This window comes from Grus americana, chromosome 15, assembly GCF_028858705.1.
Source record: "Grus americana isolate bGruAme1 chromosome 15, bGruAme1.mat, whole genome shotgun sequence".
Taxonomy (NCBI): Eukaryota; Metazoa; Chordata; class Aves; order Gruiformes; family Gruidae; genus Grus; species Grus americana.
This window is the reverse complement of record NC_072866.1, coordinates 9,573,130-9,580,989: the sequence shown is the minus strand read 5'-3', so window position 1 is coordinate 9,580,989 and position 7,860 is coordinate 9,573,130.

Genomic DNA, 7,860 nt, shown 5'->3' with positions numbered 1-7,860 from the left:
GCCACCACAGCACTCGTGAGGGCATGGAGAAGTCTGAGAAAAGGGGAACAAAATTATTAAGGCCATGTGAATATTTGGGGCAGAAGTCCAAGTTTGGCAGGCTCAGTGTGCTGAAACCCACCACACCCATGCCCAACAATGCATATTCATTTTGGTGTACCGGGGGGGGGCGGAGGGCAGCTGCTCACACGCTTACGCTAGGACTTTGTTTCAGAGCATCATGCTGTGGGACGGGAACATCCCAGCACAAACATTGTCCCATTGTCCCTCTGCCCCAGTGCTCCCACAGTCCAGAGCTGGTCTCCAAAGAACAGATAGAGGAGGTAGCTCAGGGTCATGTTTCCAACCTCGAGGCCATCTGCACTGCATGAACTTGCCAAGTGCAGAGCTGCTCACCCCAGTAATCTACAGAAGGATTTGCACCATTGTTAAAAATGTAGAGGCCAGCTTGTTACAGGAGGTTATAGTTTAATTTTGGTAATGGTTTCACCAGGAGTTGCTGTAATAAAGAGCTTGGTGCTTCATAGGCTTTGAGCATTCTCGGGCCAGGTTCAGCTCTCATTACCCTTGTGCAAGCCTGAAGTAACGTTCCTGGTGTCAGGAAAGATGCTGCATGTTCGGAGGCTTATGAATGCAAACAGGATTTGGCCTAAGATTTCTCCCAACAAACCTTTCTCATGCAAATACGGCCATTTTGCACACGCCTTGAATACCAAATTAGTACATTTTACTGCTCGGTCTCGCATTTCCCCCACGTAACCCACACCACCACGGCTGTCCGTGCTGAGTGCCGGCCCATGGCTTTCCCTGTGCCTGAAACCTGAGGGTATATTCTGCTGGTGGTGACTCCGCTCGCTGCAAAACCAAATCGCTGTTGTTACACCAATAGCAACGTTGGCCCATCAGATGGAATGACCAAGGGCTGCTCGTGTGGGAGTATTTGGCCCTGGAAATGGGGAGGAGCAGAAGAAATCAGGACATGACAGGGAACCTGAGAAGCCCATGAGGAGCTTTGCTCCAGCTCTTGGTTGTAGATGAAGGTGCCCAAGCATCACAGCACTGGGGAGGGGATGGGTTTAGAACCCCCAGATTAGGTAAATGACCATTAGGCAGAAGTGCTGGAAGAGAATGGCATATTTCTGTCACGCCGACCGTAACCAAGGAGCGGACCCCTCACTCCCCAGCCTCTTCAGGTGCTGCGCGGGACCGGAGCTGGGGGAATTCACTTTTGTCTGGCTCCGAGTCGTGCTGATCCCGCTGCAGCTGGGAGGGGATTTCCCGTCAGCTCCAACCCAGCTGCTTAAAAAACTCTTCCACTAAGTGAGCTAATATTTCATGAATAAATTGAAGTGGTCAAGTCCCATTTTGTGCAGAAAGCACGGTTCCCTGCCGATTAGCCTCCTTGGTACTTTTGGGGATATAAATAACTTCACAGGCTCATTCTCTGCGCCTTTCAAAATAAAAGCAACATTCAGTTATTTGATTTTTTTTTAATTTTATGCAAATGATCTTCTGTTCTGTGTTATTATGTAAACGAGCCAACTGAAATGGTAATGAGGGAACCCAGAAGTATGCATATATTAACTGCCGCTATAGAGCTTTACACCTACAGAAATGGCACTGAATTACATTTCTAAGGGAGGGACAGGTGTCCTGAGGGTGAAGATTTTACTCCAGTACTTGGTTACTTCAGAAATCCCTGTATATGAACGCTTCTTCCTACAGGGAATAGTCAGGCATTCAATTCGAAGAGCAAGTCAGTACTTCAGTCAGAAATTGCTTATTTTCAGTGTGGGAAAATGTGTTGCATTCAGTCGCCATCAGTCTGTGCAGCAGCAGTTCACATCCCACCTCTCATACTCCTGTAAGTCTAGCTCAGATCAGAGCTCACCTGAGTACAGAGAGCATCAGATAACCCACGATGAAAGCAGAGCTGTAGGAATTTTTCTCTCCGTATGCTCCACTGCAACAGGGGAACCTATGGGCAAATCATTCCTATGTACGCTGCTCTAGGGCTTGCGGGGGGAAAAGAACATTTCTGGGCTCGGGTGAGCCCATGGCATGATATAAGTATAGGATGATACACATCAAGAACAACTTTTTGAGTGCTTAAGGTAGAGACAAAGCCCATTTCAAAAAAAAATTATGTCCATGGCAAAATTCAGGGGTGTTAAAAGGATAAAAATGTTTCTGCATCCTAAACCACATCCTTGCATGCCCAGCGGGGTCCTCTGCCTCCTCCCCTCCAAGGTGCTGCATGGGACACATCTCAAGCTAGAAAAACTGCTGTGAGAATAAGAAGACAAGTAATATCTTCATTTTCTACACTCTTCAAGAACATTCAAGGGTTTTAGCCAAGATAAAAGCATCAGAGTTTCTCACCTTTATAAAACACCCTGAGAGAGCTGAAGCTCAGATCACAAGGGAACAGATGCCTCAAATCCTTCCTAATCCCCGTGTTTAGCAGTGATGTTTGAAGCGATTAGAGGCGCGGCAAGTACCGTTCCCAAGAAGGTAGAGCAGATGTTACACACAGAGGTGCATTAAGCTCTCAGTTGTGGCTGGACTGCAGAAATGTTGGCCAAAGTCCATCGCAGTGTGTCTGACCATTACAACTATTTGGCTCCAAACACGGTGGACTGGACCTGTAACGTAACAACACGGATCCGTTTTTCACAGTTTGTGAACTCACCTCTGTGTCGGGAGCCGGAGTGAAATCCAGGCACCTCCTGAAGGCAATGGGAGTCTTGTCCTTGATTTGAAGGCACCTGGAAGGTCAATACCTGAAGCTTCTATTTAATAATTAAATGAGAACTAGCAAATAATGGAAAGTTTCTCATAGGAAAAACTACACCAAGTGCCTAGGTCTGATCCAAAAGCCTGTGAAAACCTTCTGCTGAGCCGACTGGGTTTTGGAACAAGCCCGTAGTGGTAATAAAAATAAATCCCTGTAATTAGGCAAAAGGGAAAATCCAAAAGATGCCATTTCAGCCATTTAAGGCTCAAAATCTGTATCCTGGGGTTTGGGCTGGGTGGCCCTGAAACCTCAGGAATCCCGTGAGCCCGCAGGAGATGGGTGGTGGGGGAGCTCAGCCATCCCTGTGGGGGACTCCTGCACCCCAGGTCTCAGTCTCCTGAAATGGCAATTCCCAGGTGAGCCTGGGTGCCCCGAGCTTGGGCAGGATGAGGAGACATCACCCAGTTTGGGATCTGGCTGTCCCAGATCTGGTGACAGACCAGCCCCGGGTCTGTCTGCCTTTCCCTAAGAAAGCTCCATCTGCTCCACCGGGTCTGTCCGTCCTTCCTGCAGGCACGCGTACGGCAGTCCTGTCAGGGCTGCTTTGCCATCCAAGATACAAATGTCATTTCAGGCAATGCCACAGACTTTTCCGCTTTGTCTGCTTTCTCTAGAGTGTATTTTCCCAAAGATCTAGAAATTTATCACTTGGAAGGCATGGCCCAAAAAGCAGGATTTATTGCTCAGAAACTGGGAAACCCTGACTTTTGAAGAATGTTTGAAGTTCATTCTTCACACTGGGATGAGACAAATGTCACCAGGAGAGTTTTGGGCCCCAACATGGAGTCAGAGATGGGGACAAAATTCTCCCCAAGGTGGATATTTTAGGTTTGGAGCTAAAATATGCTACTTGCTTCTAGGAGGCTCTTTCCAGCCCAGACCAAGGTCTGTCGGGGTAGGCAGCGAAGTACACGTGATGGGGAATGGTGTGAGAAGGAGAAAGGAGACTGATTCTATGATGGTCTAGGAGACCATTCTCTGATTATTCTTGCCATAACCTGGTGTGTCTCATGATGCGGTAATTGAACAGAAAGCTGAAATTAAATAAAAAGAAAGATTTTTTTTTTTCCAGAATAACTACTTCAGCCACAGAGCTCTGCCACAGGCGGAGGCCAAGAGCAGAGCTGGGTTCAAAGGAGGGTTAGATAAATTCACGGAAAATATGCAACTTCTAGGCATAGCATTGAGGCAACGCAAGTGTCTCACAGCAATTACTAATGGCCAGAGGCTGGCAGAGACCAGGGGAAGGACTATTTTATACAAGCCCTAGTTGTTTCTCTGGTTTGAGGGGGGGTTTGTTTGCTCCTACATCTGCCTTTGCAGGATACTTTTGAGACAGACCTTTGCTCTCTTCCAGTGCAGATATTTCCATCTCCCCTCTTTCTTCCAAGCAGATCTGAATATCTATGTAGTTTGGGGCTGATTGTTTTAGCATTTCTTTTTTTTTCTGGGGGGTTTCAGAGGATCTTTCCTGCATTCCCAGAAATAGAACACAAACATCTACTACTCGGATGTTTTGTTAAGTTATTTTCATTAAAAAAATAAACTTGCTTCCATCTGGGAGTTTTGTTAAGTGTTTTAGATATGTTTTTAACTTCTCTGTATCCCATCACCAGGCGTGGATTTCAGCCAACTATTCCAGGGCTTGAACACACAGCTCTTAAGGGATGGTTGGAATCTGGCTCTGAAGCTCTCACCTGACTTCGTTCTGATAGACATCGCTCCAAGCTCCTCCTCCGCAGATCTGATTTCTCCCAAATGTTGAGAATATCTGGATTCCTGCCCAAATTTTGTCCTTTTGGGTCCAGCTTTATCCCCGTCTCCATCTGGTGAGCAGGAGAGGCTCTCAAAGCCAGCAGACCTTCTGGGGTTCAGGTGGCCCCGGAGCAATGAGAGCTTCAGAGGGGCAGGAGCAAGTGCTGGAGGACCTCGACAGCCTGGGAAATTGCTACCCACCTACAGAGAGTCTCATCGGGGGGTTGCATTAAATCCTCCTTGTTAGGAAAAGGGGGTGTTTGCAGGAAGAGGTGACTCGCTGGTCTCAAATAGCATGTGGGTGACTCACAGCTCAGCCACAGGGGCCAAGATGCCAAGACGATTGCGGCAAGAGTCGTCTTTGGTGGCAGAGCAAGTGGTGGTGGCATGCCTCGGCTCAGCAGGCACCAGCACTCCCCAGCAGATGTACCCCTCGTCACTAATAACAGCTTTTCCTTTGCCTCCTTCCCAGCTGCAGCACAAACAGAGAAGCGCAAATGGCAGTGTGTATATATATATATATATATTTTATCTTTTTTTTCTCCTTTCACAGTGTTAAGAAGCTGAAGTCTCAGGAGGAACATTATAATTTCCAGTGGAACCAGCTACCTTCCCACCTCTTTTTTTTTATTATTTTATTTTATTTTTGTTTGACATGCATGCCTTTACTTTCTCGAATGAAGAGTGCCACTAACTACCTCTTAAAATATTATTACAGAAGGGTTGTATTCTACTGAGAATGGCATTTTTTGTAATAACCCCTTTTTCCTTTTCACTTATTCTTACCTAAAAAGTTTCAGATTGCAGCTCATCCATCTCCCTGACACCCAAATCCCCTCTCACGTTTTCAAATTTATATATATATTGTTAACCCATTATTAGCCCATAGTACCCAGGAAAAAAAAAAAAAAGAGAAGCGTGAGAAAGGGCCAGGCCCTGAGTGGAGGTGCGGGATGCGCGTGGGGGTACATCAATTCGGGATGCTGTTTTGGGGAGATTTGTCTGCAAACGAGTGGCTGCAGTGCCTGCTTTCTCTCTGCAGCCTCCCTCTGCAAAGGGCTTTGTGGGGACTCCTCGGTGTCACCGGTGGAGGGTGACACCCCTCGTTCTCCCCCCGGGTCTTGCTCCAGCTCCAGCCTGCTCTGCCCCACATCACGTGGGGGATGAGACTCTCTCCGTCCCCAGCCCGCCCAGACAGGAAAATCAGGGACCAAAGACTGCGGAGGAGGAGAAAAACAAACTATCCCTGCTGTTTCCTCCAGCCGGGACCGGAGAGGTCATTTTCTGAAGGATGTGCATGTGTGAGCTCGTCCCAGCGGGACAACGGTGATGCACATGGTGCTAAAATCTCCCAGATCTGGGTTCCCGGGGTGGGAGGAGAAGGACAGGGGTGGGGAATGGCTTGGGATGCAGAGGCAGACCTGGCAACTCCATGCTGCCCATGTGAGCCAGGACCCGTCCATCCCAGTCCATCCCAGTCTATCCCAGTCCAGCCCAGCTCCCTCAGAAGAAGTCAGCAGGATATTTCAGGCAGGCTGCAGGACGAGGTGCATCAGAGCTCTTGCTCCTCTATTCCTTGGAAACACAGGGTTCATCCATGGCACCGTGCAGCTCCTCGTTCGGCAGCAAGCACATCGGAGCGCGGCTCCCCGGTACCCGGGCAGGCGGAGGGGCATTCGCTGCCTGTGCTTCGGGAGCGGGAGGGCATCTTGCATTTGGTTATCACACAGCAGCGAGGTCGGGCGGCATCCTGAGGGCAGGAAGGAGGTTGTCAGAAATGAAGTTATCCTCTGCGAGCTTCTGAGCAAAATTTAAAATGTAATCTTTATCACGTGAAAACCTCTAGGTTACGTGAAGGTGACAGCTTTCTATTTTCATTGCGCTGTAATGAGTCACTTGCAGGGAAAAAAAAAAGCTGTGTCTTCATTAAAGTTTCCCTTTTTTCCCCTGAAACTTGCAACCAGCTGCGTACAGACCTGACAGTAAACTGCTATTCCTGTTTGTTATCCTCTCAAAAAAAATAACACGTTCCTCATCAAAATCACACCTACCCAACGCGCTGGGAATTTTTTTTTATTCTTTCTATCCCTTCGGTGTGTGTGGGTTTGATTATAACTTGCAGGCAACTGCTTAACATCAACAACAACAAGGAAACTTTGGCAGAAGCCGCCTCAAAGGATCCGTGCGCGAGATGTTCAATGAACTTCCTAGCTACCAATAATTCCAGTTGGCTGCTTTTCCTTGAGCTGCATCCTCCCGGCGTCGGGGTGTGGAAGTGGTCAGCGCCCCATCGCTCACGGGGGCTCCTCCAGCTGCACGAGGCTTCCCCGAACAGCGGCTCTTTGGGAACGGGGAGGGGGGGAAGTGGGAGAAGTTTATTAGTTCTTTTCCTTTTTCTAAATGAAGCTACTTCTCGCAAGTCTAAATATTTACTGCCGTTTCTGGACACACACACACAAAAATTAATAAAACTATCCGTGGAGCGAGATTCTGATTCCCAATTATTTTGCCTTCACAAAGTTAAAAAATAAAATAAAATCCCAACTTTGTTTGTGCATTCTTACTGCAAACACAATGCCAACAATGGCTAAATAGACAGCATAATAAATAGCACCACAATGCCGACATAAAGGCCTTTCTGGTACTGCATACAAAATATAAACTGTGCCATGCCATTATTATTCCGGAGCCCTTGCTGAAACAGTGCATTTGAAATTCCACCCCCAATGTGCACCTAATCAGCCATTCAGAGCCCCTTAATGACTTGTCAGTTCTTTGCCCTGCCATTTTCTGTCCAATTAATTCTTTTATTGTGCACCGGATAAAGGAAGACAAAGGCCTTCCATGCAATAATGAATCATTAAAATTCAGCAGCTCCTCTCTTGTGCTCTTGGCTCCTCACCAGCAATTCAGGCTGTTTCGCATTCGTTATGTGTGTGGTGGTTAAAATTCACTCTACCTCAAACAAGACCTTTCAAAATGCTTAACCCTTTCCTGGGTGAAGACCTCCATCGCTACATTGGGAATTTAGACATACACACACATACCAAAAAAAAAAAAAAAAAAAGAAAAAGAGGAGGAGGGGGACGAGCGAGGGGAGGAGAAAGGCAGGCAGAGGTATTTTGGGTAAATGTTTTAATATCACGTCTCTGACAGTCACAATATTGCCTGCGCACACATCCACAAACAAATACGGGGAGCAGGAGCCGATGCCAGCGCGGCTGCGAGAGCGGCCGGGCTGCGGAGCCGTGGCGGGACGGGTGTGCGGGTGCCATCGCCCCCACCCCGGCGACACTTTCCGACCCACC